The sequence below is a fragment of the Arachis duranensis genome, unplaced genomic scaffold, assembly GCF_000817695.3.
Source record: "Arachis duranensis cultivar V14167 unplaced genomic scaffold, aradu.V14167.gnm2.J7QH unplaced_Scaffold_230860, whole genome shotgun sequence".
Lineage (NCBI taxonomy): Eukaryota > Viridiplantae > Streptophyta > Magnoliopsida > Fabales > Fabaceae > Arachis > Arachis duranensis.
In genome coordinates, this window is record NW_026264836.1 from 1,522 (window position 1) to 10,248 (window position 8,727).

An 8,727-nucleotide genomic window follows, 5' to 3' on the forward strand; every position below is an offset into this window, starting at 1 on the left:
CATTGAATTGAGACTTTCCACCTTGCTTTGGACTTGAATGGATCTACTTCTCCTCTGCCGGATCGATCTTCATGTTGAGGGTCAACCCAAGCTATTGCTCTACCTCCTCCTCATATAAAGTCAGATGTTATGGTGGATTTGGAATCCCTAGTAGTAGACCAAGAGCTCCTGTTGGGGAATTCGGTTCTTGGTCTGATACATAGGGCAATCCACTCGAGTATGCGACTGCCTAAAGATGATAGACCTGCATGCGATTGATAGAAGGCTTCGACCCCCGGCACGCATCTCTTTTCTTCCCACGATGTAAGCGAACGAATGGAACCAAAGGATTGTTGACTATACTTATACGATATTACCTCAGATTCCTATATGCTTTAATAGAGAGAATATCCCAGCTAGAATAGCCATAGGATATAGGATAGACTAAGGAATGATTGGCCTTAGCGATTCTTCACTCTGTGTTCATAGCTAACCAAGAGTGAGCTTATTCAAGCGGATATGCGACAACTCTCGCTAATCAGTCTTGGCTGGGGGAAGAACATCTGATTCACCAATAGGCATAAGAACAAGGCAAGAGAAAGTCCCAATCTAAACTTCCTCCTTCGCCTTCGCTTAGTAGTGCTAATCCAGCCCATGTGTGTCTTGCTGTCTTCCAGAAGCAAAAAAGAATCCTATCGCTCTAAGAGGAAATGAGGCTGACACTGAGATTTCCTTCCTTTCTGTAAAAGTGAAGACTTTCCGCCTCCAAGCTGGATTTGATTGAAGGACTACTTCCCCCATAACTATCAGAGTTGGAAGCGAATCCCGGATAAGAGTAAGAGCAAACTTATAACTCGCCTTTCAGTCATCGATCCTTCAGAGGCAGGGTATGAAGAATGCTATGGTCTATCACCTATAGTATAGGTAAGGCTTTAGCGTTATGAAAGAACTGGGAGAGAGAGCTTCCAGGAATGGTTCCTGCCCGTCTAGGGGACTGGACCCTTCCTTGCCTTGGACTGAAAAAGAGTGAGGAATGGGGCTAAGCTATACGCTACCTTACCTTGCTGAATCATAAATAAGCAAAAAAGGGCTCCTTAGTGCTGTATGGAAGAAGGGGGTCCTCGTCTGAGTCCACGACTCGCAGCTGCCTTTCTAACTAGGTTGTGACTCCGGTACTTTATCACATGGATTTGAATCAATGAATGAGGTCAATTTCGATTCGGCTTAGTCAAACTAGGTCAAAGCCCGTTTAGTCTTTCTCTCCTCTATATCAACTGGATTGAAAAAGTCAACGGCAACTCCCACCGGCTGCTTACTGAATGCCCTTTCGGGGGGCAAGGTTCTTTTGACGTGCTTTGCAGAAGACAAGGGCTAGCGCTTTCTTAATCGATCGGTGAACAAATTTCTTGTTCTTCCCAGTAGCCTCTTACTTTGACTGACTAATGTGCAATCCCTAGGTGGCACTCCCTAAGAGGGGGGTAACCATTCTTTTTGGATGTCCTATGGTAGTCGTCATCAATCATAGTTCCCATGATGGCTGTAAGATGCTATTCAGTTAGCTAGGTCGTGGCCGGCTGTGAGGCTTTCATTTCCTCCGCCTCCTTCAGAGGTCTTGCTTTCAGAATCAAATAAGGTTTTCAAACCGTAACTCCTTCCAGCTCTTCTGGGGCATACATTTCATATATGTATTTCCTCTAGCAGGCTTTGTCTCATATCACATTACTTATTAGATAACCTTCATCACCCGGAAATGACTTACTCAATGTCTAACTGTTTGCTGGCGGATTAGCTGGTTGGCAGGTTAGCTTAATATCCCACGCTTACTCGAGCTTACTTAGGATTCCCTGACTCTTTATTTGAATTCTTCCGTGGGATAGGAGATAGGAGTAGGAATGCCTAAAACAGGCGTGGCAGGGCTTCTTACAAACCACTTGCTATAAGCACTTGAAAAGCTTTCTCCCGCGAAACACTCGCAGGTGAAATAGTGCTACAAAGCAAAAGCCTATTATATTAAAGGAAGACTCCTCTCTTCAAAAGCCAGAAGGAATCTCAAAGAATAAGCCCTACGGAGGGCTTACCAATGTAACTTGCTTAGATAGCACTTTAACTGTTCAATGCTTCCCGCTTTAATAAGACATTAACCTTAGTCTTAGAAATCACTTTACTTTACAAAGGCCAAGAAAAGAAATCTCTCCCAGGAAATTTCCATTTAGTTAGTATCATTGGACTTAGACCTAATACGGATTCTTCCGCTAAAAGCGAACTAAAGTTCTGTCCGGAATGGCGGGAGTTATAGTCCGGAGCATGTACGTCTCGTATCGAGGAAGTCGGCTCATGCACTGGTGTGGGAAGGCAGGCTTGACTTCTAGTTCCTCGGTTCCTGCAGTTGTTGAGTCAACTTAAGACTGCAGCAGAAGTAGGGACTGCGATCTTATACTGTCGCGCGGCTTCCATAACCTGAAACGATACCGAAAAGGCTAAAAGAGATCGCGGAGGAGTCGCATCTGACTTAAAATGCATATCATATATAGCTAAGGGTAACGCAATCCGGCTTCTTCGTAGTATAAGGAAGAGGCCTAAACAGTATTCCTTTGTCTCGAACTTCGTGAAGAACTCCATTCTATCTCTCCCTCGTTACGAACAAAAAAGTGGGCGGGGAAAGAATAATAACTTCTATCTTCGGCCGTGCCATAGGGTTTTATCAAAAGAAAAGTATCCGATCTTCCTTGGCCTTTCACCAGGAGACAGAAGGTATCTCCCTTACTAAAAAAAGACCCTCTCTCCTCGTAGGCATGGAGATTTTTGTCTTCTCGAAAGAGAGTTCAGTCTCACTCTCCAGAACGTGCTAGTTCCACCTGATTTCCGTCCGTACTCTCAAACAAAGAAAAAAAAGGGCAAAAGAGCTCAATTACAGGGATTGAAGCTTTCAACAAATTATCCCGGGACTTAGCACAGTGGAACTTTCTCAATGGATGTGATTAAGTCATCGCTTCGCACCTCTCCTTGTCATTCGATCACACTGCTTTCCTCCACGTATCACTCGACTTTCAGTCAACCATATCTAACTCAGCGGAGCTACCGCATGTAGAAACCTAGCTACAGCTACCAAAGCAGCCGCTAAAGCCCTCTTTACCCGTTGGAATGGAAAGTAAGTAAGAAAATAAGATAAGAATCGTGTGAAATCGCGCTTTTTCATTTAACTAGTTAGTGGTGAAGTTAGAAGAGGATGGGGAAAAGGACTCTTGCTCCTTGTATTAGGCCGCCACGCCCGTATTTAAAGTTAAAGAGCTTCCTTCGGTCGCCTCTAACCTTCGTTCCTTTGATGTCGCTAAAGCCCGAGCTAAGCAAGGTCTTGGAAAGACCGAAGTCTGGAGCCAAAGCGCATCCCGGGGAAGCTTATTTGATACAAACAGTTTAGCCGCCAATAAATGATTGTCGCTATTATTACTCATAAAATATATATAATAATAGTAATTTGCTGGCACTTTCATCTAGTTAAGAGAGAGCCTTTTGCCATGCCCGGTTGGGGCGAAGAGTTGGGTTGGTGATCGACTACCTCTCCTTCATATGGAGCCTCTTCTCAAGCAGCCTATACCATGATTAAATGTTTCTTAAACCCCCTATAGGGATGTTGGGGTTTAGCTCTGTTGCTCCTAGAACAGCCTTCAATATGAAATGTTAATTAGCCCGTGGCTACTTCACTCTTCAACTCGGGATGAAATCAGCAACATCAATATCTTAGTCAGTGATAAACTCTAAAAGTCTAAGCAGCCTTAGCTCATCGATTAACTCAAGCATCGGTACGCCCCTTACTCTTACTATAGTCCTGACTTACCCCAGGAGATAACAGAACTCAATAAAGATAACAATTCATCCCCGCTAAGCTTTTCACCTGATCTAAAAGGACAGAAACTACATAAGCAACCACTAAAAGGCTCTATCAGAAGAGAAGCATTAGCAGCAAAAAAAAAGAAAACAGCAATTGCCTCTTCAATCACCCGCATTAGAAGCCTTCGATCGAGTGGACTACCTTACATTAGACGCTTGGCACAGTCAGGACATCGAGTTACGGCTTCCCTCACTAAAGTAAATAGAAAACAGGTTTAGGCTCTATGCCAAGTAGATAATATAAACCCAAGTACTATAATGATATAAAAACTAAAAACTGGCAGAAACCACAGAATTCACCATGTCAATTCATTATCAGCACATTCAATTGACCTGGGCTGGGCATCCTTAGATCCGGTGTACACGCCTGTATTAAATGCTCTTCACGTAGCTGCTTTGCCACATCGCGCACTTAGCCACTCATTACATTAATGACTTCCGACTTAGCTAGCATATACTAGATTGGATTAGCATAGCACATGCTCTTAGAAAAACGGACTAATCGAGTCCGCGTAACGAAAGAAATATCCGCTTTCAATGTTAAGCCTCCCTGTCTGAATGAGCTCACTTCTTTTGACATGAGACAACCCTTCATCCATGTAATAGCTCATGGCTCTTTTCGACTCTTCTTACTTATACCCCGAAGTTATTCTGCGACGATCTAAAGCCCTGGTCATGCTTCTAAGAAGAATGGCTTTTCCTTTTCTGTCTAGCCCCAGCAGTTTACTTTCTTAAGAAAGCCTAGATCGAGTTAAGATCTATTTTCGAATTTCAGGCAAGGTAGTTACATGATTTCTTACATCAATGGCTAGTATGCTTTTGGGGCATTTGCTCTAATCGGAAGCCATTGCTTCTAGTCCTGGGGTTCTAGAGGTTGTCCAGGCATATAATAAAGGCAAATGAGAGGAGACTTGTCTTAATTTCCGAATCTCAAAAAAGTAAGGATAGATACTGACAAACCTTCCTCTAGAGTACAGTATCCGTTTTGATTCCTACATCTCTTTCCTCTGTTATCTGTCATCCATTCTATTGGCCTTGGCTCTTACTTAGAAAGTCTAGAGTCTAAAACCACATTTCTGGCAGCCTATAAGATAAGTCATGGCATAGGCAAATAAAATAGGACCAATCAAGAAAGAAATTCAGTCTATCTGGAGTGGAGGAGTTCCTAAGTTCTATAAGGCGATCGGAATAGCAAGCTAATACAAAGTCAGGATCAATTAACTTACTCCCTTTAGAAAGTGAATTCACTACACTACATCTTTCGATAGCAGGAAACCATAGAAAAAGGGATTCCATGCTCTATTTATGTTGCCTTTCACTATCTTCCTTCCATAGGGAAGCTCTATTAACAGGCTAGGCTTTCCTAAATCGAACTTCAACTCGAGAAAGTAGAAAGATCATCCTAAGAAGGAGTTAGGAAAGCGCGATCCTTATCTTCACCTAGCGGTAACTCTCTACCAAGAACCTCATAACAAAAGGAAATGCAAATCCCTCACTCTGTAAGCTTTTTACGCCTAGCCCCTCCAAGGTCTCACTTTAATGAAAGTGTCCGAAAGACTGTATTGACTTTATTTGAAGTCTACATCATCTCATGTGGAAGGGCTCCGTCTTATAAAATTCCATCATCCCTTGAACTCAGTACTGAGCTTTACATAGATTCATGGATCTCCTATCTATGATAGATGTAAAGCGATAGAAAGCTTTCCCCTCCTTTATTTGAGCTTTCTGCGCTACTTCCTTTCTTTGAGACAGAGCTTCGTTGGCCCGCTCCTACAGCTACAGTGAGCTACTAGATAAAACTTCCAAACCAGATATGAATATTCAATATTCCTACTCAGGTTGATATTAGAACTGAGACTGAAGTTGCTAACAAGCGGGAAATAAGGGAATATGGAAATATTGGAATTCACTACTTAACTGTTCTTCACTCAACGCCTCTTGATTGACTTTAGAACTGAAGGAAGCCGGTAGAAAAGGAAGTGGCAGCAGTGTTTTATAGAACAGCTTTTTTGTCTAGAGATTCATCCCCTAGTCAGTGAGGAAAAGGGTCTATTGGAGAAAGAGAAGTAGGGGAGGAAGAAGGCGTATGCAAAGAGCTTTTTCTCAGCGTTCCCGTTCGGCATTCTTTCAACAAATGAAAGATTGCCCATACCCTATTGGTGGGGAGACTTCTTAGAATGGTCTCTGTACCAAGGGTGGATGAGGCAGTATCTGAAGTACCCGCACTGGTATTGTGCTGTCGCACTTGACCAAGCAGTTAGCTTGGAGGCTTTCATAGACCCTCCAGTTTATTGCCGAACATGGTACACTCCTAAAGTAGACTTGTCTACTTACTTTCTTTTAGGTTTTGTGTCATGTTTCAGGTATATGACTGGGTGGTTGAATTGTCCAGGCTTTACCTTCATCCCTGGCCGAGTCTAGTGAATCTCCTTTGGTTGGGGTTGATCACATCTTAACAGATCATCAGACCCTTATGGAACTAGCTGATGCTTCTGGTTATGCACTGGCTCTGATGCCATCAGCTAAAGGACTTGTTCCGGAGCACCAACCATCCCCACTTCATTGGAACTTACAGGGGTGCTGTGAGTACTGCTTTCTGTGCCGAAATTGTGGAATCTGCTGATGCATACTTGTTCGCCAGACCTATCTTCAATGATTACTGCTCTGTGGGGTATTCACATCTTCTCAAGAAAGACAAAGCGATCATTGTGAAGCCCGAACGAGTTGTGATTGGTAATGGCCCCGCTTTTGGGTGTGTGCTGATGAGGTATTTCCTAGGGGCGCTAGCTAAGCGACTCAAGCATAACGAAACTTCCTTCTTACGAAAACTACCACAGGATATATGTTCCTGAAGGGCCAACCATTGAAGGCTGCACCTAAGGAACCAACCTTTGAGGGTTAATGTTCTGTTTCAACATATACAAAAAATGCTGTCTAGTGAATCCGCTGTAATTGCTGAGACAGGGTATTCATGGTTTAACTGCCAGAAGCTGAAGCTGCCAAAGAGTTGTGGGTATGAGTTCCAAATGCAATATGGATCAATCGGATGGTCTGTTGGTGCAACACTTGGTTATGCACTGGCTTTTCCTGAGAAGCGAGTGATTGCTTGCATAGGCGCTGGAAGTTTCCAGGTGAATGCTCGGGATGTATCCACAATGCTGCGATGTGGACAGAGGAATTGAAAATCCTGATAAACAATGGTGGATACACCATGGAAGTTGAAATCAATCCATGATGGGCCATACAATGTGATCAAGAACTGGAATTACACTGGGTTGGTTGACGCAATCCACAACGGGGAAGGCAAATGCTGGACTGCCAAGGTGTTCTGTGAAGAGGAGCGAAATTGAAGCAATTGAAACTGCAACAGGACCTAAGAAGGACTGCTTATGCTTCATTGAGGTGATAGTTCAATACGAGCAAAGAGTTGCTTGAATGGGGCTAAAGGGTCTCTGCTGCTAATAGCCGTCCTCCCAATCCTCAGTAAACTTGCACCATTTAACCCACAACTTGAAAAGCTTGTAGCTAGGCTAGGGTAATGGATGGTAGTTCTTTTCACCGACGGAACAGGTATAGCTTTGATCGAAGGAGAAGGAAGGGAGCGATGGAATTGAGGAAATTCAGCATCAGGATCGGTTGGATTGATTGGGATACGGGCGAAGCTACCGGGCAAGGAAGCCTTGCTTCAGCTTTCAAGCTTCACCTCCATTCTCACGAGTTGGATCCGAGACCTCTTGCTTGAGGATTAAGCTCACTCCCTTTTATTCTAATCCTGAGGGTTCCTACTCTTCTTAGACAGCTACTTACTTAGGGCTTCTCATTACCTGGGGAGATCTTTCTTTCTATGATAGAGAGAAGAGCGAGGTACTGTGACCTTTTCTTTGCTTTCCTTACAGACAGGGAATACTAATGATATCGCCAGTGTAATAGAATTTTCCCTATCCGTCGACTCACTTGCAACTATATTAAAAACAAAAGCAGTGGCGAAGGGCTTTAGGTCTCGAGCGAAGCGAGAGGAAAGACTTTTAGGGTACCCTACATCCCTCCCCCTTGTTCTCAGTTACTCATCAAATGGTACTCAGTTAAATATAAGGCCCGGTTAGTTGCTAAGGGCTACACCCAGAAGTACGGTGAAGACTATGATGAGACATTCGCACCGGTAGAAAAGATTAATACCTTTCGAATACTGCTCCCCCTAGCTGTGAATTGAAGCTGGCCTCTAATGCAGCCAGATGTTCTGAATGCTTTTCTCAACGGAGACCTGGAGAAGGAAGTGTATATGGATCTGCCACCTGGAGCTGGATATGAATCCATGAGTGGAAATCTAGTTTGTAAGCTGCGAAAGTCATTGTACGGGCTGAAGCAATCTCTACGTGTCTGGTTTGGCAAGCTGACAGCAACAATGAAGCTGTTTGGTTATAAACAATTCCAACGGCGGTGATTGTTCATAAAAAGAAGAAATGAATAAGAATCCACCAAGGGAGAGAGAAAGTTAGTGAGAGAAGCTCTCGAGTGCCTCTGAAACCAACGACCACTCCTATGAAAGAACAGAGTACGGTGAATGAGGAGAATACAAGTGAGAACAGTCAAGAGAAAACTCAGGCAGCAGAACATAAAGCCCTATGAGAAGGGTAAGCCAACGCAAATCTCATATCGTGCTTCACTTCTGGGGCATGAACCAATGGAAGTTGACAAAGACTTCAACTGGTTGGAAGAAGAGAAGGCTATGGCTCCAGTATATACAGAGAAACAAAAGAAAAGAATAGAGAAGCAGCCCAGAATTGATATTCCAGATGAAAGATGGAAGCAAATATGCCTAGGATGCCATTGTCATTAAACCACTAGGTAGACGATTCTATC

At 43.5% G+C, this 8,727-nt stretch overlaps 1 pseudogene; it reads left to right on the plus strand.

Annotated features, from left to right (window-relative positions):
* Positions 1 to 867: 867 nt before the first annotated feature.
* LOC127744038 (pyruvate decarboxylase 2-like) lies at positions 868 to 7,716 on the plus strand (annotated as a pseudogene).
* Positions 7,717 to 8,727: the final 1,011 nt, after the last annotated feature.